This window comes from Natator depressus, chromosome 17 (assembly GCF_965152275.1).
Source record: "Natator depressus isolate rNatDep1 chromosome 17, rNatDep2.hap1, whole genome shotgun sequence".
NCBI classification, from domain to species: Eukaryota; Metazoa; Chordata; order Testudines; family Cheloniidae; genus Natator; species Natator depressus.
The window spans coordinates 22,665,715-22,687,446 of NC_134250.1; positions in this window are offsets into that span (position 1 = coordinate 22,665,715).

Sequence of the window (21,732 nt, forward strand, 5' to 3'; positions counted from 1 at the left end):
AAGCAGGAAGGGGTAGCGATCTGAGGGCTTGATGAGTCTCAGCAGTCTCTCCGTCACATCGCGAATCTTAGCCCCTGGCAAGCAGCAGACTTCTCGGTTTTCCCAGTCAGGGCAGCAGATAGATGACTCAGTCCCCCGGAGGAGAGAGTCCCCGACCACCACCACCCGCCTCCTTCTCTTGGGAGTGGTGGTTGTGGAACCCCCAACCTCAGGACAGTGCATCTCATGCCTTCCAACCAGCGGAGTCTCCTTCTGCTTTCTCCCCCCAGACGTATCATCTGGTCCACTCTCCGCAATGGTACCTGTGGAGAGAACATGAAAGCGGTTAGTTACCTGTGTCCATGTTGCTGGAATCCGGACATTCCCCCTTCTTCTTCTGGAGGTCACATCTTGTTGCTCCAGACCTTCAATCTTCTCTTCCAATATGGAGACCAGCTTGCACTTTGTACAGACAAAGTCACTTCTGTCCTGTGGAAGAAAGACAAACATGGCACATCCAGTGCAGGTCACAATAGCTGAACCCCCCCCCTTCCATATCACCTTCCTACTATGAGCTTCCTCAGAGAAGTTGGCAAGATGTAAGCCTCACTTGGCTCACTCCAGGCAAACTCCTGCTGTGTGCTGCTCTGCTGTTCCCCACCGCTCAGCTGGTTTGCGGAGCTCTGGCTATTTTTAAACAACCAGGCTTCCCTGAAACAAACAAACAGACAGCCCCAATGCCCACCCCCTGCAGGCTACCACCCAATCAGGCACTCGCTCAGGCTTTCACACTGCCCTCCCAGCAAACACACACTCGGATACTTACTCAGCAAACACGCACTCGGATACTCACCAATCCCAGGCAAACTCCTGCTGTGTGCTGCTCTGCTGTTCCCTGCTGCTCAGCTGGTTCGCCGCCGCTCAGCTGGTTCACAGAGCTCTGGCTATTTTTAAACAGATATCTTCATAAATATCTTTTAAACAAATATCTTCATAAATGATCTGGAGGATGGTGTGGATTGCACTCTCAGCAAATTTGCGGATGATACTAAACTGGGAGGAGTGGTAGATACGGTGGCAGGTAGGGATAGGATACAGAGGGACCTAGACAAATTGGAGGATTGGCCCAAAAGAAATCTGATGAGGTTCAACAAGGATAAGTGCAGGGTCCTGCACTTAGGACGGAAGAATCCAATGCACCGCTACAGACTAGGGACCGAATGGCTAGCCAGCAGTTCTGCGAAAAAGGACCTGGGGGACAGTGGACGAGAAGCTGGACATGAGTCAACAGTGTGCCCTTGTTGCCAAGAAGGCCAATGGCATTTTGGGATGTATAAGTAGGGGCATAGCCAGCAGATTGAGGGACGTGATCGTTCCCCTCTATTCGACACTGGTGAGGCCTCATCTGGAGTACTGTGTCCAGTTTTGGGCCCCACACTACAAGAAGGATGTGGATAAATTGGAGAGAGTCCAGTGAAGGGCAACAAAAATGATTAGGGGTCTGGAACACATGACTTATGAGGAGAGGCTGAGGGAGCTGGGATTGTTTAGTCTGCAGAAGAGAAGAATGAGGGGGGATTTGATAGCTGCTTTCAACTACCTGAGAGGTGGTTCCAAAGAGGATGGTTCTAGACTATTCTCAGTGGTAGAAGAAGACAGGACAAGAAGTAATGGTCTCAAGTTGCAGTGGGGGAGGTTTAAGTTGGATATTAGGAAAAAGTTTTTCACTAGGAGGGTGGTGAAACACTGGAATGCGTTACCTAGGGAGGTGGTAGAATCACCTTCCTTAGAAGTTTTTAAGGTCAGGCTTGACAAAGCCCTGGCTGGGATGATTTAATTGGGGATTGGTCCTGCTTTGAGCAGGGGGTTGGACTAGATGACCTACTGAGGTCCGTTCCAACCCTGATATTCTATGATTCTATGATATTCTATTCTATGAGAGACTAGGAGTCAGTGAAAAAAACACGGGGGCTGCGGGTGAACTAGTTGGCTTAGGGGAGCAGCTATCAGACAAGGAGCCGGGGAGAAAGGAGACAGGCTGAGACTGGCTGGACAAGGAGACTGGGCTTAGGAGCAAGTAAGGTGGGAAAAGAGCAGGCCATGGAGAGGAGATCCGATGAGCCGAGGTGCAGGAGAACGGGGACTGGGACCTGGAGCCAGGCAATGAGGTGGGGGAAGGACTGAGGTTGAATGAGGAGCCCAAGGAGGGAGACTAGAATTGGAGAGCCATTTAATTAGTGCCTGGAATGACCCCCAAAAGAGCAGAGTGCTCTCTTCCTTCTCTCCATCTGCCTAGCTTTGTATCAGAAGAGTCAGCTGCCATGTGGAAAATGACTGTGCAAAAATGCAGTTCTTGCAGCATGCCCTGAATGTAGCAAAACTTCGGTTTAGCTTCCCCTTGAGCTGAAGTATGTTCCACAGCCTGGGATCCTCCACAAGAAAGACCTCCTCATCTTGGGGTACTCTGGCAGCCGGAGTATTCCAGTTAAACACAGCCTCTTGAGAAGCCATCCCGGAGATGTGTGAGTGCCAGCACAGTGAGGGCTTTGTGAAGGAGGGGCTCTTGGTTCCTCCTTCAGGAAGAAAAGTCTTGCAGAAGTGGCAAATGACCAAAATGTGACCAATCCAGTTCAGGAGGCGTCCAGACTCATTTACCCTAACTAAGAGATCGTGTGAATCCAATGGCAGACACAATGGCTTTGTTCATCATCACATGTCACTTCTGTACTCCCTTTCATGACATGTGTCACATGGAGCTTCACAGCAACAGTGGAGTTGGTTAGAGTGGAAGTAGTTAGCTCTTTTTTACCCTAATGCTCAGGACTGGTGTCATTCTGCACAAGTTAAAGCTTCTGCTGGCCCTGTATATTCTTTTCAATGGAAAGGGAAGGATGTCTCTAGAAACCCGGGCTCCAAGCATCCTAAGTAGGACACCAAGCAGAATGGAATAGTGCAGGTGGGCAGCAAAATGGTCATTTGTGATAGTTCGATACCTGTTTCATACCAGACAAATCCATCACTCTGGCTGACGGTGCTCTCCTGCGTTCCTTTGGAGGGGGTGAAACTAATCTTAAGGCAACACTTTGGTGCTAATAGTGGCTCCTGTTCTGCACCCCCTTTACTCACCAGTCTCCATTCTTCCTCTGAAGAATCCTCTCCATCAGTAGGTTCTAATCTTGCTGTTGATGGCCAAAGAGCACGTGACCATTTCTCTTCCCTATTTCTGAGCTAGCCTTGAAGATTTGCAAAATCCCACCGTGGGACATTTTAGTTCTTGGTTCCCTGAAGCACACTGGGAGTAGGTGGCTTTCCCCTCCTCATTTCATCTTTTAAAATGAATTTAATCCATTCTTGTCTGGAAGAGTCTCAGTAGTGACCTAAAGCGCCATCTCGTTCTTATTTTAATGGGAGTAAAACGTTCTAGTCCATACTGTCCTACTGTGTCAGATTAGCTAATAAGAGTTCTGAGGGCAGGGGCCATGGTTGTGTTCTGTCTTTGCACAGCATCTAGTGTAGTGTGGTCATGAGCCATGACTGGGGCTCCAACGCGCAACGACAATACATAAAATACATAATAATATGTCTGCCTGGCTGCATCTGCTGGAGTAGACTTGGAGTGAGCTGCTCAAGTCTCTGCTTGATGAAAATCTGTCTTCCCATCTAGGCTTTGAGGCACCTCCTGTCTTGCGTGTGCTCAACGACTGGTGCATGGGCACATGTCAGGAATGTGTGCTCACATGTCGCTATGCATGTGTACCTTCCTTGGATGGGCTTACACCTTTGTCGTTGGGCCCACACTCAGATTGGGCGCACACGCTTGGACAAACTTGGGCCTCCTTGTACTGACAGCAAGGAGATAACTGAGTGCTCCTGAATCAGTCTGAGGGAGCCCTGTGTCAAATCTCTCCTTTGGAATAGGTCCATTTTTGGACAGGCCCACACCCTCGATGTCTTGACAAATGAGAATTTAGGCTGTGGAAGAGTCACCCAAATTAAAGTAACAAACGGCTGCTCTGCTTTAGAACACTGAAGTTTTTCTCACGTTTTAAGACGTTACATATAAATAATTGGAAAAAGCTTATGTTGGGCAAGTAGTACAGGTGATACAGTCCAAGTTGCAGTCAGTAAGATCAAATCACTCCAGTCTGGTTTAGCAGGCAGCAAGCTAGGCCTTTGACTTTTCTGCTAACACTGTTCATTTGACTGCTACCTCCCACCCTATCCCATACCTTTCATCCAACTGTTGTATCCTGACTGATATGTAGACTGTAAGCTCCCTGGGGCAGGAACTAACTTCTTAGTTACCTGACTATACTGTCATTTTCACAATAAGGCCCTGATTGGGCTTCTTAGGTATTCTTGTAATGCCAATAATTAACAGCAGCCATCCTGAGTGTTTGCTGTATTCAAAATCTCTAGCAATTGGGGAAATGAGTAGGTCTCTACATGATATTTCTGGGTGTCCTTTGTACATAAGAATCCCAATTATCCAAGCATCCCTTGCTAAAATATTTGGCACTCAGATTCTGTGATGATAGATGATTCAGTAGATGCGTGGATCTGTCTCTGTCTTTAGATTGCAGATTATTTGAATGTATTCGGTGTTCCCTAGAAGTTTGGATACTCAGACTAGTAATAACACTGATTTGTGTAAGCCCTTTAATCTGAGGATCTCAAGGAGCTGTACAAATATATTAGTGAGTTTGATCTCCTAAAAACCCTGGTGAAATTTTACAGATGGGGAAACTGAGGCTCAGTAGTTTAGCAGTTTGCCTGAAGTCACAAAGTGATTCAGGACCAGAATTGGGACTGGTACTCAGGAATTCTGACTCCCAGTTCCATTCCATTCCACTCTAATCACCAGTCCATCCTACCTTTGAGCCCTTTACATGGTTATAGCTATATTGTATGCATGTAGTTGTGTCAGTCCCAAGATATTAGAGAGACAAGGTGGGTGAGATAAAATCTTTTTGACCCAACTTCTGTTGAAGAAGAGCTCTGTGTAAGCTCAGACGCTGGTCTCTCTCACCAACAGAAGTTGGTCCAATAAAAGATATGACCTCACCCATCTTGTCGCTCTACTGCTATATTGGCATTAGATGAGCGCTATTTACCAGTTTACTTTTATCAATAGATAATTTTTCAGACAGACCCATTTTAAACCCTTTTAGCAGCTTAGTTTTCCTAACAGTTATATTTTACTCCCACTTAACACATTTGCTCTTCTGTTGCCGCCAGTGATAATGCTCCATAGCAATACAAATAGCTTGCACAGCATGGCAGGAGAGAGTAAACACTGGGGTGTTTTTTTTTCTTGGGGGAGCTCCATTTTCCTCTGCACTATATTTGTATTTTGAATATAGAGCACATTTTTAGTAATGACTTCAAACTGAAATTAATTCTGTGTAGCTTTGCCACTAAGCAGGGTAATATTTCGTCTCTGCAACGTGCCAGTCAATTTGCTAATTATGAAAGAAATTAAGCACCTATTTTTCCCAGCCAAATTAGCAATGGGCCACTGGTTGGAAGGCTACATGGAATATCTTAGTCTACCTGTGCGGGTTCAGAACACCCTCTGGACGAGGGTCTTAGCTCGAGTTTGCTGGACTGGTTCTAGAGTGTACATCACATGCATTGTTTGTTTGAATTATGGGAGCATGCGGAGGCCTCATTGAATATTGGGGACGCTTTGTGCTAGGCTTGGTACAAACACTTAGGCTATTCTGACTCTAGAAACACTGCAGCTGCACTACTATAGCACTGGTTTGTAGGCACTTGTTACAGTGCCGGGAAGGGGTCTTCCACCATTGTAGTAAATCCACCTCTCCGAGACGCAGGAGGCTAGGGGGATGGAAGAATTCCGTTGACCTAGCAGTGTCTACAGCAGGGCTTAGGTTGGTTTAAATACATTGTAGTGTAGACCAGCCCATAGGGCATGTCTACACTTACCGTGGATTGATGCTGCGGCGATCGAGCCAACGGGAGTCGGTTTAGCGGGTCTGCAGTGAAGAGCCACTAAATTGACCGCAGATCACTCTCCCTTTGATTCCGGTACTCCACCGCAACAAAAAGCATAAAGTATAAAAGCATAAAGACCAAGCACAGTGTAGACACCACAATAAGTCAACCTAAGCTACGTGGACTCCAGCCATGTTATTCACATAGCTGGAGTTGTGTAACTTAGGTTGACTTAACCCAGACCTGCCCATAGGAAGAGAGAGCTCCCCCCCCACCCAAGAGCTTGAGGTCTAAACAGTAAAGATGGACAGAAGGTAGGAGAAAGGAAGCATTATTCCCACTTTAGAGGTATCAAACTGAGGTACAGAGCGATTGCGACTTACCCAGGATCACACAGGATTTGATCCCCGCTCTGCTGAGTGGTCCTGTCCAGTGCCTCAACCACCAAAGTATCCTTCATGTCAGTTAGAATGAGTTTAGAAATATGTATTGTTGAAACCAAGCTCCCGTTTCCCCTTGGCTGGGTGTCAGCAGCTGATCATTAGCGATTTCACAGTCAAGTCTTGCAAAGTGTCTGTTTGATTAATAAAAAGAAAAGGAGTAGTTGTGGCCCCTTAGAGACTAACAAATTTATTTGAGCCTAAGCATCCAATGAAGTGAGCTGTAGCTCACGAAAGCTTATGCTCAAATAAATTTGTTAGTATCTAAGGTGCCACAAGTCCTCCTGTTCTTTTTGCGAATACAGACTAACACGGCTGCTACTCTGAAACCTTGTTTGATTAATAGTTCATATCTTTTTTGCAAAACTTCATCTTTTTATGCTGTTCATTTATTACTTACCATTTATATGAGTTGAATATGTTTTACTTTTATGTTAAATATAGCGGACCCATCCTTACAATGAAGTCGTTTTTTTAACAATACAGCTTCACGATTGGAGAGGGTCACTGGAACTGGAAAATGCAATAGTTGATTAATAATTCTTTGCCATCCCGTCAGCACTGGTCATCAAAGCACTTTGGGAGGATGAATGAATTAAGCCTGAGAACACTTCCTTCAGGCAGAGAGGCATTACTGTACCACTTGTACAGATAGGAAACTGAGACACAGTGGGCCATATTCAGAGGGTTATGTGAGGATGATTGTAAATTACAGACTGATTAAGTTGTTTGAGTGTGATGTTGCAACACACAGACTGAGCAGGGTGGGCAAAGTTATAAGTCAGTAGTTGAAATACTCACCTCTGAATTTGACCCTGTGGGTTATGTTACTAGTCCAAGGTCACACAGAGAACCAGTGGCAGAGCTGTGAACAGAACCCGGCAGTCCTTGTGCCCATCACTTGACTACTCTCCCTTCTGATAAACTATTTGCAGAACATTGAACATTGTGGAGCTTTTATAGTCCTATAAATGGGGGTTACACACTATCAGTTTTCACTACAAGAAGCTTCTGCTGTATATGATGAAATAAGGAGTTGCCTGTGAACCTGTAGCTGCTCCCCACACTACCACCACTGGCTTGGCTTGATAGGGTAGCTGGAGAGAGAAAAAGAGAGGGTCAGGATTGGTTGGTGGTAGAGGGACTTCTCTCCTAGGGGTTCAATTGTTTTTCTTTAGACAAACCATTCTTAGCTAAATCCTTCCCTTGAGTTCAGTTAGTTCAGCCAGTCCGTGTACTCTTTTATTCCCTTTTCAATTAAGCATCCTTTTTCAATGACTGCCTACAGCAGGGACAGACAAACTGCTCTTCATTGTTCCTGTGTGGTTTACAGCGGGAGGTTTGCTGCGGACTAAAACAGAAGTGTGCCAATACCAGCTGCAATCCTCTGTTTGATAAACAGCACCCAGACCATATGTTTGCTGTTGATTTCCAAGGATGCCTTTTCCATTTCGCCTGCACGCACATGAACAGCTATTGATACATATCCACAGCCATGTAGTCGGGTTCAGTTAGAACGGACATAGGGGTTGTGCCGCTTTGTGTGCTTGCCTGCAAAATAAGAGCTTTGTAAAGGAGAGTTTTGATCTCTACAGAAGAAGAAACCGGCCATCACAAGCTTTGTCAAATTCCTTTGTCACTGCACCTGGGGCTGTTCTCTTGCTGAACTGTGCAGGTTTGAAATGACCTATGAATATTTGTTGATCCTCAGAACCAGAAACCTTTGTCTCTGTTGAGGTGGGTTTTTCTTTTTCATCTCTCAGTGCTGTGAGTGATCGTATATTTAACAATCCATTAGTGGCTTTTATAGAGAAGAAGACTACCAAAGCAAATGCAACAAAAACACTGGCCTCTTGCTTATTTTGAGATGTGCCTCTCTAATATTTGTCAGTCTCTAACAATAAACTACCATATGATTTCAGTGGTTAGCACAGACCAAGCGTAGAGTACTGTGGAATGGAAGTATCTTGCTATAATGTGTGTGTTACATATTTAGGTAAATAAAACCTGAGCAACTTTTTGCACCAGCTTTTGTCAAATTCTTTTACTCTCTGTTGTTGCTGTTTACCGAAGATCATAGTTAGGGCCCTGCCAAATTCACGGCCATGGAAAAACTAATCCCCTTGTCGGGGGTGGAGTAAGGAAATCGATTTTAAGAGCCCTTTAAGTTGAAAAAAAGGGCTTTGTCGTGCAGATGGGTGCAGGGTTAAATCGATTTAATGCTGCTAAATTCGACCTCAATTGCTAGTGTAGACCAAGGCTTAAAATGCTACTGGGGTTCTCCCGTCAGCATAAGTAATCCACTTCCCTGAAAGGCAGCAGCGAGGTGGACGGAAGAATTCTTGAGGACTTCAGTTGGTTTAACTGTGGATTTCACAGCCCTGATCAATGTAGTTAAACCAACCTAATTTTCTAGTGTAGACCAGGCCTTAGGCAGCAGCTAAGTGGTGGTTTTGAGAACATCAGTGGAGCTTAAACGGTGGACTTAGGCACGTAAGTACCTTTGTTGATCTGGACCTAAACTCATCATGGCAGGGACTGTCTGTTGCTGTTTGTTTGTACAGCACCTAGCACAATGCCCTCAGGTTCTCCAGTAGGTGCAACTGTAATACAAACCATAAACTAAAAAATATAAGAAAATAGAAATACCCCACCGCTGCCTCTGAACATTCAGATTCACAAACATTTATTCTTTTATTAGCAACATTTGTAGAGCAACAGTGATTACTAACTCCATTTAGAATGGAAAAAGATCCAGGATGACTAGATTTAGTAGTAGAGTGGGAAGCTTCAATGTTTGAAGCTTACTTCCAGTTTCCATTCAATCATTATTTCTGGAAAAACACCAACAAAAAATGTGCACAAGGTCATGCTCTGAAAACTCGACCTGTACTTTGACTCATCGTAATATTTGCCCTGGTTTAACAGAGGTGCCTAGCCTATTGTCCTCACTCCTTATATCTGCTTCCTCATTAATTTCTCTGTATTTCCTTCATTTCATCATATCAATAAAGGTATTTGATTAGTAGGTGGTTGGGAAAGCCTGGCTTATCAGTTCAGAGTAGCACACATCAATCACACTCTATCTCAATGACAGTTTCGCTCTTTCCTGTTTACACAGAGTTGGATCATATAACTGTAAAAGGCCTAAGGCAAACAATGCTGAACATCCAGGTTACTTGCCAACCCATCTTGTTACTGGATACTGGGTGGAAGAAAGTGAAACTCTTCCCTGGTGTTTAGACTTTATACATTTTCTTATGACTCAAAATTAAAATGTCACTGTCCAGAATCACAGAACCAAATGAGAATTGCCAGACGGGGTCAGACCAAGGGTTCATCTAGTCCAGTATCGTGTCTCTGACTCTGGCCAGCACCAACCGCTTCAAGGGAAGGAACAAGAAACCCCATAAGAGAATAAACTGGTCACAGGGGCGTTAGGGGTTGGTTTATGCCCTGAAGCATGAAGGTTGAACCTGAACTCTGCTCCCTTTGATCCCCATCATAAGGGGAGCCTCAGTCTCCCCCCGGAGATGTGTGGAGGACAGCAGGGAGGGTGAAGAACAGCAGAGCTGGGACAACGCAGAAGAAATTTTACATTTTTAAGGCCATTAGATCCCTTCTCTCAGAGGTCCCTCGGGGAGGGCACTATATCCCCTCACTCAGTCTCATGGATTCATAAATTATAAGGCCAGAGGGGACCACTGTGAACATAGAATCATAGAATATCAGGGTTGGAAGGGACCTCAGGAGGTCATCTAGTCCAACCCCCTGCTCAAAGCAGGACCAATCCCCAATTTTTGCCCCAGATCCCTAAATGGCCCCCTCAAGGATTGAACTCACAACCCTGGGTTTAGCAGGCCAATGCTCAAACCACTGAGCTATCCCTCCCCCCAACATCCAGTATAACAGAGGCCATAAGACTTTCCTGAATTAATTCCTGTTTGAACTAGAGCAGATCATTTAAAAAACATCCAATCTTGATATAAAAATGGTCAGCAATGGAGATTCATCACAAACCTTGAGTAGTTTTCTGAAGGTTAATTACCCTCACCGTTAAAACATTTGCATGTTATTTCCAGACCAAATTTGTTTAGCTTCAATGTCCAGCCCTTGGATCTTGTTAGACCTTTGTGTAGTAGACTGAAGAGCCCATTATCAAAATTCTGTTCCTCATGAGGTATTTATAGATTAGGATCAAGTCACTTGTTAGCCTTGTCTTTATTAAGCTAAACAGATTGTGCTCCTGGAGTCTATCACCTGAAGGCATGTTTTCCAATCCTTTAATCATTTTCATGGTTCTTCTCTCAATCCTTTCCAATTTACCAACATCCAAACTTGTGTTTGTCTAGAGTATATCTTCCAGAAAGGCTTCCAGTCTTGATCTGAAGACATCAAGAGTTTGTAGAATTCATCACTTCTCTTGGTAGTTTTTGAGCCATAGTTCAAAACCGTAGTCATAGCTAAAACTTGGTGCCTTATTTCTAATTCAGTTTGTCTGGCTTTAACTTGCAGACATTGGTTCTTTTTTATGCCATTCTCCACTGGATTAAATAGCTATTTGATACCTAATATATTTCCCCACTGTAATCTCATTACCCCTCAATCTTCATTCTCATAACGTAGAAGATTGATCTCTTTCAAGGTTATCTTAACTGAAAAGTTTTGCCACACTAACTGTTTTGGTATTCTTAAAGCAGCTAAACTTCCTAGTCTAGGGAGCTCTTTGTTCTGTTGGTATAAAATGCTTGTTCCCATTCAGGAAGTGAAGTAAGCTATGGTGGTATAAGGGACCTTTATATCTTTATAGCTGTGTTTACTCTAGGGCTTTTATACAGATAATTATTTTAGCAAAGAATCACAGCCATGACCAACATAGTTACACCAGTAACACTTTCAGGTATAGACCAGCCCTAAATCTCAAACTGGAAAGCATTTTTCCAGATCTTAAACTATCTTTAAAAAGAAAAGGAGGACTTGTGGCACCTTAGAGACTAACAAATTCATCAGAGCATAAACTTTCATGAGCTACAGCTCACTTCATCGGATGAAAGCCTTATTTAATATTTTCTATTTCAAATGCTTTAACTGATTTTCCTTCTTTGTTATAATTTTTTATTAAAGATACAGAAAAGTCTAATGGTGTGCTTGCCATGGGACTAAGCAGGCTGGGCTCTCTATATACCAAACCCTGAAACTTGTTGAAAACTGTTTATTTTTGGACAGTGACTGGGTTATGTTAGTACCTTTGACTGTTTGGGACTTTTTTTTAATCTAAAGTAATTCAACGCGTCTCACCAATTGCATACACAGCAGTAAAATCACCTCTGTTCTCCAATTGCTACTCCACTATTTATACAGCCAATAGCCCTTTTTGCTATAGCGAGACACAGGAAGCTCATGTTGAGTCGCTTGTCCACTGTGACCCCTGTATCTTTTTCAGAGGATATGTCTATGTTTCACACTGCAGGTATAAATTCCAGGCCAGTAGACATAACTGAGCTACTGTGCCAAAAACAGTATAGCCACATTAGTGTGAGCAGCAGAATGGATTAGCCACCCTCAGTCAGATCCCGTCCAAGATGCTAGGCAAATGCTCAGAGTGGCTAGCCCCTCCAGTGCCATGGCCTCACTTTTATTTTTAGTATGCAAGTTTGATTGGAGCTAGTGGAAGTGCATCTCCTCGAGTTGGAATTTACACCTCCAGCTCAAAGTGTCACGCTGTCTGGAGTGGCTCATGAGCATGAGTGCCAACCTCAGGGTAGACTGTCCAGGAACAGGGCACAAACTCCAAACTGGTTGTTTGTTCTACAATTAGATTTCACCAGCCAAACAACAAGCATAAACTCCACAAGCACTATAACAGAATCACAGGGTTGGAAGGGACCTCAAGAGGTCATCTAGTCCAACCCCCTGCTCAAAGCAGGACCAATCCCCAATTTTTGCCCCAGATCCCTAAATGGCCCCCTCAAGGATTGAACTCACAACGCTGGGTTTAGCAGGTCAATGCTCAAACCACTGAGTTATCCTTCCTTAACATGGAGTCACAGACAGTCCTGTTGGGCACTGTGGTCTATCTTTCCACCCAGGCAAGCTTGTCTTTGTGATAGATGGTTCCTGTCAGGGTTCCCTTCCCACTCTGAACTTTAGGGCACAGATGTGGGGACCTGCATGAAAGACCCCCTAAGCTTATTTCTACCAGCTTACGTTAAAAGTTCCCCAAGGCACAAATTCTCCCTTGTACCTCAGATTAGGTAAATGCTGCCACCACCAAGTGATTTAACAAAGAATCAGGGAAAGGACCACTTGGAGTCCTATTCCCCCAAAAATATCCCCCCAAACCCTATACCCCCCTTTCCTGGGGAGGCTTGAGAATAAACAAGATGAGCACAGACCAGCCTTGGGTTTTTTAGGACACTAAAAAACACAATCAGATTCTAAAAAGACCCCATAACTTTATTAGAAAGAAAAAAGGTAAAAGAAGCAGCTCTGTGAAATTAGAATGGGAGATAATCTCACAGGATAATTAGAGTAAAACATAGAGAATTTCCCTCTAGGCAAAACCTTAAAGTTACAAAAAGAAAAACCAGGAATACACCTTCCTCTTAGCACAGAGAAAATCACAAGCCAAAACAAAAGATAATCTAATGCATTTCCTTGCTAAATACTTACTGAGGAGTTGGAGTGCTTGCTTTCTTGTTCTGTCTCTGGCAAAAGCCACACAGAACAGACAAAGCCTGTTCAAATCCCCCCGCACCCAGATCTGAAAGTATCTTGTCCCCTTATTGGTCCTTTTGGTCAGGTGCCAGCCAGGTTACTTGAGCTTCTTAACCCTTTGCAGGTAAGAGGTTTTTGTGCCTCTGGCCAGGAGGGATTTTATAGTATTGTATACAGACAGATGGTTACCCTTCCCTTTATTTTTATGACAGTCCCTTACACTGAAACTCACATCAATATTCAGGTTTCAGAGTAACAGCCGTGTTAGTCTGTATTCGTAAAAAGAAAAAAGAAAAGGAGTACTTGTGGCACCTTAGAGACTAACCAGTTTATTTGAGCATGAGCTTTCGTGAGCTACAGCTCACTTCATCCGATGAAGTGAGCTGTAGCTCACGAAAGCTCATGCTCAAATAAACTGGTTAGTCTCTAAGGTGCCACAAGTACTCCTTTTCTTTTTTCTTTTTATCAATATTCAGGTTACTCCCAGACCCAAAGGACCAGTCACTTACCCCAGGTCAATTGTACCCCAGATCTGTCAGTACAGAGAATGCTTGTAGCCAATCCTGTAATGAACTAACTAAATATTTATTAACTAAGAAAAGAAATGAGAGTTATTGACAAGGTTAAAGCAGGTAACATACACACACAAATGAGTTACAGTCTTAGATTCAAAGAGATGATAGCAACTGCTATAGTATGCAAGCTTTATATGTCCTTTAGGCCTACCCAAGCAAAACAGCTGGGGGTCTTTTGCTTAAGCTTAGTGATTCTTGCCCTGTTAGAGCCCAAGCAGCAAAAAGAACCTAGTTTCTCCTTGCCAGGGATTTTTATCCCCTTCTCCTCAGAGTCCAAGCTGATGGGATGATTTTATGCCCAGGTCTTCTCTTCAGCCAACTATTTTCATAGATTCATAGATATTTAGGTCAGAAGGGACCATTATGATCATCTAGTCTGACCTCCTGCACAACGCAGGCCACAGAATTTCACCCACCACTCCTACAAAAAAACCCCTCACACCTATATCTGTGCTATTGAAGTCCTCAAATCGTAGTTTAAAGACTTCAAGGAGCAGAGAATCCTCCAGCAAGTGACCCGTGCCCCATGCTACAGAGGAAGGCGAAAAACCTCCAGGGCCTCTTCCAATCTGCCCTGGAGGAAAATTCCTTCCCGACCCCAAATATGGCGATCAGCTAAACCCAGAGCATATGGGCAAGATTCATCAGCCAGATACTACAGAAAATTCTTTCCTGGGTAACTCGGATCTCACCCCATCTAATAGCCCATTACAGGCCATTGGGCCTATTTACCATGAATATTTAATTACCAAAACCATGTTATTCCAGCATACCATCTCCTCCATAAACTTATCGAGTTTAATCTTAAAGCCAGATAGACCTTTTGCCCCCACTGCTTCCCTCGGAAGGCTATTCCAAAACTTCACTCCTCTGATGGTTAAAAACCTTCGTCTAATTTCTAGTCTAAATTTCCTAGTGGCCAGTTTATATCCATTTGTTCTTGTGTCCACATTGGTACTGAGCTTAAATAATTCCTCTCCCTCTCCGGTATTTATCCCTCTGATATATTTATAGAAAGCAATCATATCTCCCCTCAACCTTCTTTTAGTTAGGCTAAACAAGCCAAGCTCCCTGAGTCTCCTTTCATAAGACAAGGTTTCCATTCCTCGGATCATCCTAGTCGCCCTTCTCTGTACCTGTTCCAGTTTGAATTCACCCTTCTTAAACATGGGAGACCAGAACTGCACACAGTATTCCAGGTGAGGTCTCACCAGTGCCTTGTATAACGGTACCAACACCTCCTTATCCCTACTGGAAATACCTCGCCTGATGCATCCCAAGACCGCATTAGCTTTTTTCTCGGCCATATCACATTGGCGGCTCATAGTCATCCTGTGATCAACCAATACTCCAAGGTCCTTTTCCTCTTCCGTTACTTCTAATTGATGCATCCCTAGCTTATAACTAAAATTCTTGTTATTAATCCCTAAATGCATGACCTTACACTTCTCACTATTAAATTTCATCCTATTACTATTACTCCAGTTTACAAGGTCATCCAGATCCTCCCGTAGGGTATCCCTGTCCTTCTTTAAATTGACAATACCTCCCAGCTTTGTATCATCCGCAAACTTTATTAGCACACTCCCACTTTTTGTGCCAAGGTCAGTAATAAAAAGATTAAATAAAATTGGTCCCAAAACCGATCCTTGAGGAACTCCACTGGTAACCTCCCTCCAGCCTGACAGTTCACCTTTCAGTAGGACCCGTTGTAGTCTCCCCTTTAACCAATTCCTTATCCACCTTTCAATTTTCCTATTGATCCCCATCTTATCCAATTTAACTAATAATTCCCCATGTGGCACGGTATCAAATGCCTTACTAAAATCTAGGTAAATTAGATCCAATGCGTTTCCTTTGTCAAAAAATCTGTTACTTTCTCAAAAAAGGAGATCAGGTTGCTTTCGCACGATCTACCTTTTGTAAAACCATGTTGTATTTTGTCCCATTTACCATTGACTTCAATGTCCTTAACTACCTTCTCCTTCAAAATTTTTTCCAAGACCTTGCATACTACAGATGTCAAACTAACAGGCCTATAATTACCCGGATCACTTTTTTTCCCTTTTAGGCTTCTTCAGTGCAAGTTATTTGGGTCTGCTGAGTTAAACATGTTTATCCCTACTTGACAGTATTTAAATCCAACTTTTAGATCCTCAAAATTCCTGTGCACCTGCTATCCAGCCCTGTAGGTGCCTAAATTCTGCTGGAGAACATGCACAAAACCATCTAAGTCCTGATATCACTGAACTACTCAGCACCATAGCTGACAATGAAGCCCTATGAGATTCACATCCTAGGCATTCCTCCAGCTATCTTGCCTGCAGGGTCCAATCTGGTAGCTGTCCTCTTCAGTGTGTCTTCTATGAGGCCATGGTCCTGTGGAAAAAATACGATGTGATTATGTAATTACAGACTGTACCATAATGCATACTGGGGCCAAATTAAGGTTCCACATGGTATAAGTAAATAGAGTGATTGGAGCAGAGGGAGCAAACCCTGGGTCTCTCATATACTAGGTAGGTGCCCTAGCCACCAACCTATATAACCATTTTCATACTTTTACTCTCACTGGCCCAATGACTCTAAGTTTTTATCCACAGTTGAACAGTTTCAATGGGAGAGACTGAGGCAGCCGTACATCAGACTATTCCATAGGTCAGTGGTTCAAGCACTCAGCTGGAAGGTGGGAGACCTCTCTTCAAATCCTGTCTCCCCCCCAGGTAGAGTGGAGACCTGAACCTGGGTATGCCACGTCTCAGGCAAGTGCTCTAGCCACTGGGCTAAAAGTTAGACGGTGAGCACCACAAACACCTCCTCCACTGGTTGTTTTGTGTAGAGTAGGGCAGGTGTGTAACTAGGATACAGACATTACAAGTAGGATTAATACATGTAGCAACTCACAAGCATTTCATAGGCTAACACTAAATACACTGTTATAAGTCCAATACCCATCTTAACCATACTAACACAAAGGTGAGATGGAGTGGTTTCCAGAAATGAATTTGTCAATTCTCGGCTGAGGCCTAAAGCCTTGGCAAGAGCTGGAACCTGGTCTGCCAGCAACTTTTGAGGTATGTCTATACTGCAATCTGCTGTGTAACAGAACAGCAATGGGACTGGGTCCCCAGTGTGCTTATACAACCTGCACTGAAGCCTGTGCCACCAAATATGCAATGCTACTTTTAGCCATAGTAGGATGGCTAAAGCTATCATGGGTATGTGTACCTAAGCTGCAGTCACACACATAAGTAATCTACAAGAGTGCTCGAGCCAGAAATATGCATAGTGCTGATATGCCACTGTCAAGGTTCCTTCCCCACTCTGAACTCTAGGGTACAGATGTGGGGACCTGCATGAAAGACCCCCTAAGCTTATTCTTACCAGCTTAGGTTAAAACTTCCTCAAGGTACAAACTTTGCCTTGTCCCTGAACCCTATGCTGCCACCACCAAGCATGTAGGACCAAGAACAGGGAAAAAGCCCACTTGGAGACGTCTTCCCCCCCAAAATATCCCCCCAAGCCCTACACCCCCTTTCCTGGGGAAGGGCTTGATAAAAATCCTCAGTTTGTACCGGTGAACACAGACCCAAACCCTTGGATCTTAAGAACAATGAAAAATCAATCAGGATCTTAAAAGAAGAATTTTAATTAAAGAAAAAGTAAAAGAATCACCTCTGTAAAATCAGGATGGTAAATACCTTACAGGGCAATCAGATTCAAAACATGGAGAATCCCTCTAGGCAAAACCTTAAGTTACAAAAAGACACAAAAACAGGAATATACATTCCATTCAGCACAACCTATTTTACCAGCCATTTAAACAAAAGGAAACCTAACGCATTTCTAGCTAGATTACTTACTAACAAGTTCTAATACTCCTTTCCTGTTCTGTTCCCGGCAAAAGCATCAAAACACAGACAGACCCTTTGTCCCCGCCCCCTCCAGCTTTGAAAGTATCTTGTCTCCTCATTGGTCATTTTGGTCAGGTGCCAGCAAGGTTATCTTAGCTTCTTAACCCTCTACAGGTGAAAGGGTTTTGCCTCTGGCCAGGAGGGATTTTATAGTTCTGTATACAGAAAGGTGGTTACCCTTCCCTTTATATTTATGACAGCCACCAACAACTGAGTCTGACACTTTGTGTACCCAAAATCAGACTAATTTTTGGGTTTTGAGCTTGACATTGGACACTAGATGTCACTGAGGGTATTCCAGAGAAGTAACATTAAAGTAGATTCTCATCCCACATTTCTTCTCTACTTCTCAGCAAAACAAGTGTGATAAGAATCCTTGACATTTTAACAACAGGTTCTTTTGGGGGGAAGTTGAGTATTAGGAATTCCTTGAGCAAACAACCTGAAATGTACATCACAAACTTTATCACAGACCCTGGACCGCCAAATCAACTTTCAGGCCAATCATTCTGCCAATGTTGATTTTAGGACAGATTGAAAATTCAGCTATAAACAAAAACTGGGTTGCAAAACTTAACTCTGGTTTGGCTGCTCGCTGCCCCATAATGTTCTTCTCTTCAAAAGAATGCTCCTGCACAATGCTCTGTTCAGCTTTAGAAAAACAGAGGCGATCTTTGTCTAGTAAAACACATTTCACTTATTGGCTTTTACTTTTTGATTTGCTTAATTTTTCATATGTTCCTGTGTAATGATGCAAAAACTCAGAAGGAAAGTATAAATGCACTGGCATGTATTTGTTTTTTGCTAAAATTAGTGCATTTCACAGTTTATGCTTTTAGTTACGCAGTTTGCCCTCAAAATGTCAATTTAAATGTTTAAGAATAAGTTAAAATATCTGTGCTGATTTGTAGAAACATGGGAGTTGCCATACTGGACCAGATTCAAGGTCCATCTAGTCCATGGCCCTATATCTGACAGAGATCATGAACAAAGGCTTCAGAGGAAGGAACAAGAAACCCTGCAGTAGGTAGTTATGAGTACAACTGGTTGGAAAATGGAATTTCCATTCCATGAGAAATTCTGACATTTTGAAACTTGTTTGCATTCTGAATTGGAACATAACATGGAGATTTCTAACATGGTCCTGGAACAGGTTTCAGAGTAGCAGCCGTGTTAGTCTGTATTCACAAAAAGAAAAGGAGTACTTGTGGCACTTAGAGACTAATAAATTTATTTGAGCATAAACTAGCTCATGAAAGCTTATGCTCAAATAAATTTGTTAGTCTCTAAGGTGCCACAAGTACTCCTTTTCTTTTGCATCCTGGAACAGAAATTCTGAAAAAATTATATTTGGAAATATCAATTTTTTTTATAATTTTGAATTGTTTCATTTAGATAATGTCAAAACACTGTAATATAAAATATTAACTCTAATATAGATTAAATAAAATATATTGACATTCATATTTTAATATAATAACAAAGCAAATCAAAATAGTAAAGTCAAAATGACATACTTTTACCTTATTGCAATGAAATGTTTCAACATTAACAAATTGAGACAAGAAAATAAAAAGGATTAATTTTGACATTTTTCTGGAAACAGTATAGTCAAAAATCAACACATTTCCATGAAGCATTTTAGTTTGGATGAAATTGCATTTTCAAGTGGAAAATATTTTATCGTGTAATTATGAGATAATCTTACCCCATGAAGTCCTCATCCTAATCCCTAATAGTTAGAGATTGGTTTAAACCATGAAGCATAAGGTTTTATATCCCTTCCAACATTTTTGTTAGTGTTAACTATTATAACTCATAATAATTAATTATATTTAATTGGAAAAAGATGAATTATAACTGTGAATCATCTAAGAACACCTTACTAAATGCCCCAAAAGCTGCAAACTCGTAACCAAGATACAAGACCATGCAGGAAAAACACCAGCCTGGTTTAGAGGGGAAGTGAAGGCAGCAGTAATAAATAAATAAATAAACAAACAAACAACAAATGGAAGAAAGAGGAAGTTGAGGATAATGAATATAAATCAAAAGTTAGGAATTGTAGAAAATTGATAAGGGATGCAAAGGGATATAAGGAGAAAACAATTGCCAGAAGAGTTGAGGACAATAAGGCAGAGGTTTTTTTAAAACTATATTAGGAACAAAAAGAATCCTGACAATGGCATTGGTCCATTATTAAATGGAAATCATAGAATTATCAATAATAATGCAGAAAAGGCAGACTTATTCAATAAATATGTCTGTTCTATATTTGGGGGAAAACAGATGATACAGTGCCATAAAATTCAAAATTCTGTGCCAAAATATTAAAAATTCTGCATCAAAAAATTCAAAATTCTGCAAAATTCTGCATATTTTAGTTGTCAAAATAATGCAGTATAATCACACCAGTTTTAATTGTTTTGGTAATTTATTTAAACTACAATACAGAAAAAATTCACAATAACTATTCAGCATTTCCTAAACACCTGAAAGTTAAATTGCAAACACTTTGTAACTAATGCCCTGCATTCCAGTTATAATCCTGGATTTTCATTTAAATTTCATTACTGAAAACTTAACAGAAAAAAAAAGTAGAATGTCATTTTTAATTGCTCAGACTTTCACACATGAAAGTCATACAGTTTTGCTAATCATTGTCCTGGATCTGGCTGGGCACTTTGGGAAGTGCTTGGTTCTGACTGTCCTGACATTTTATTGCCTGCTTGGTAAATGTTTTATTTGCCCTCAAAGTCTTATTTTTTAATGAGTAAGTAAAATAAATCCGGAGCTGTAATATAACCCCATTGTGCCACTTTGTCATGGGAAAAAAAGTGAGAAAGCCCATAGATCTTCCTAGCTGAGGATTTATATCCTATCTTCCTAGCTGTCATTTATAATAAGGCTCCTTTACCTCACTCTAGCAATGTAGGGGCCTTAAAACTTTCACAGGTTTTATGCTCCTGGGGGAATTGACTGAGAATGGGAACAGTTAACTAACAATAGGAACATTAACAATGTTACTACGTAGGCAAGATGCTGCATTTCTGTCTCAGAGAATGAGATCAATTAACCATCAACAACTACTTTAACAACCTTACTACACAGTTAGGCTGCTACATTTGTGCCTCAGAGAATGAGATCAATTAATTCAGGCAGGCTGCTACACTTCTGCCTCTAGCCTGCCTAGTGCATAATAAAAAGCCCTACTCTTCCATGCCAGCAAGCTGCAGTCGCAAGAGAGAGGGACAGATTCTCTCTCTCTCTCTCTCGCTTGTTGTCACGCATGTACGCCCAGCCCCTTGACGGTGATCACCCATGCAGGCACACATGCCCAATCCCCCTCCCCCATCTCTGAGGCTTATCCACGCACACTGGAACAGACACGCTGCCTGGACTGCTGGGGAAGAGGTGCATGTCCCCCAGCAGATTTTTTTTGCATTTTTCTGTGCAGGGGCGATATGAGGGAGCACAGAATTCTGTCAGGAGTAGATGATAACACTCTTTCCATTGCACTAGTAGCTCTGGAGGATGTTAAACAGAAGCTATTAAATTTAGACTTTTTAAAATTGGCAGATCCAAGAGTTTTAGAAGAGCTGGCTAAGGTGTTAATGTTGATTTTCAAAATATCTTGGAGCACTGGGGAAGTTCCATAACAGTGGAAAAAAGCTAATGTGCCAATTTGTAAAAACGTAATTGGGATGACCAGGATAATTATAGGCCTGTCAGCCTGACCTTAATCCCGGGCAAGATAATGGAGCAACTCATACAGGACTTGATTAATGAAGAATTAAAGGAGGGTAATGTAATTAATTCGAATCAATATGGGTTTGTGGCAGATACATCCTGTCTAACCTGATATCTTTTTTTTATTACAAGTTTGGTCGATATAGTTAAAAGTGTTGACATAATATACCCGTAAGGTGTTTGACACACTACCACATGACATTTTTTTAAAAAAGCTAGAACAATATAGAATAAACAAAGCATACATTAAATGGATTAAAAACTGGCAATTTGATAGGTCTCAAAATGTTACTGTAAATGGGGAATCATCGAGCAGCTGTGTATCCAATGGGGTTCCACAGGCAGCTGTTCTTAGAATCATAGAAGTTCAGGGCTGCAGGAGACCTCAGGAGGTCATCT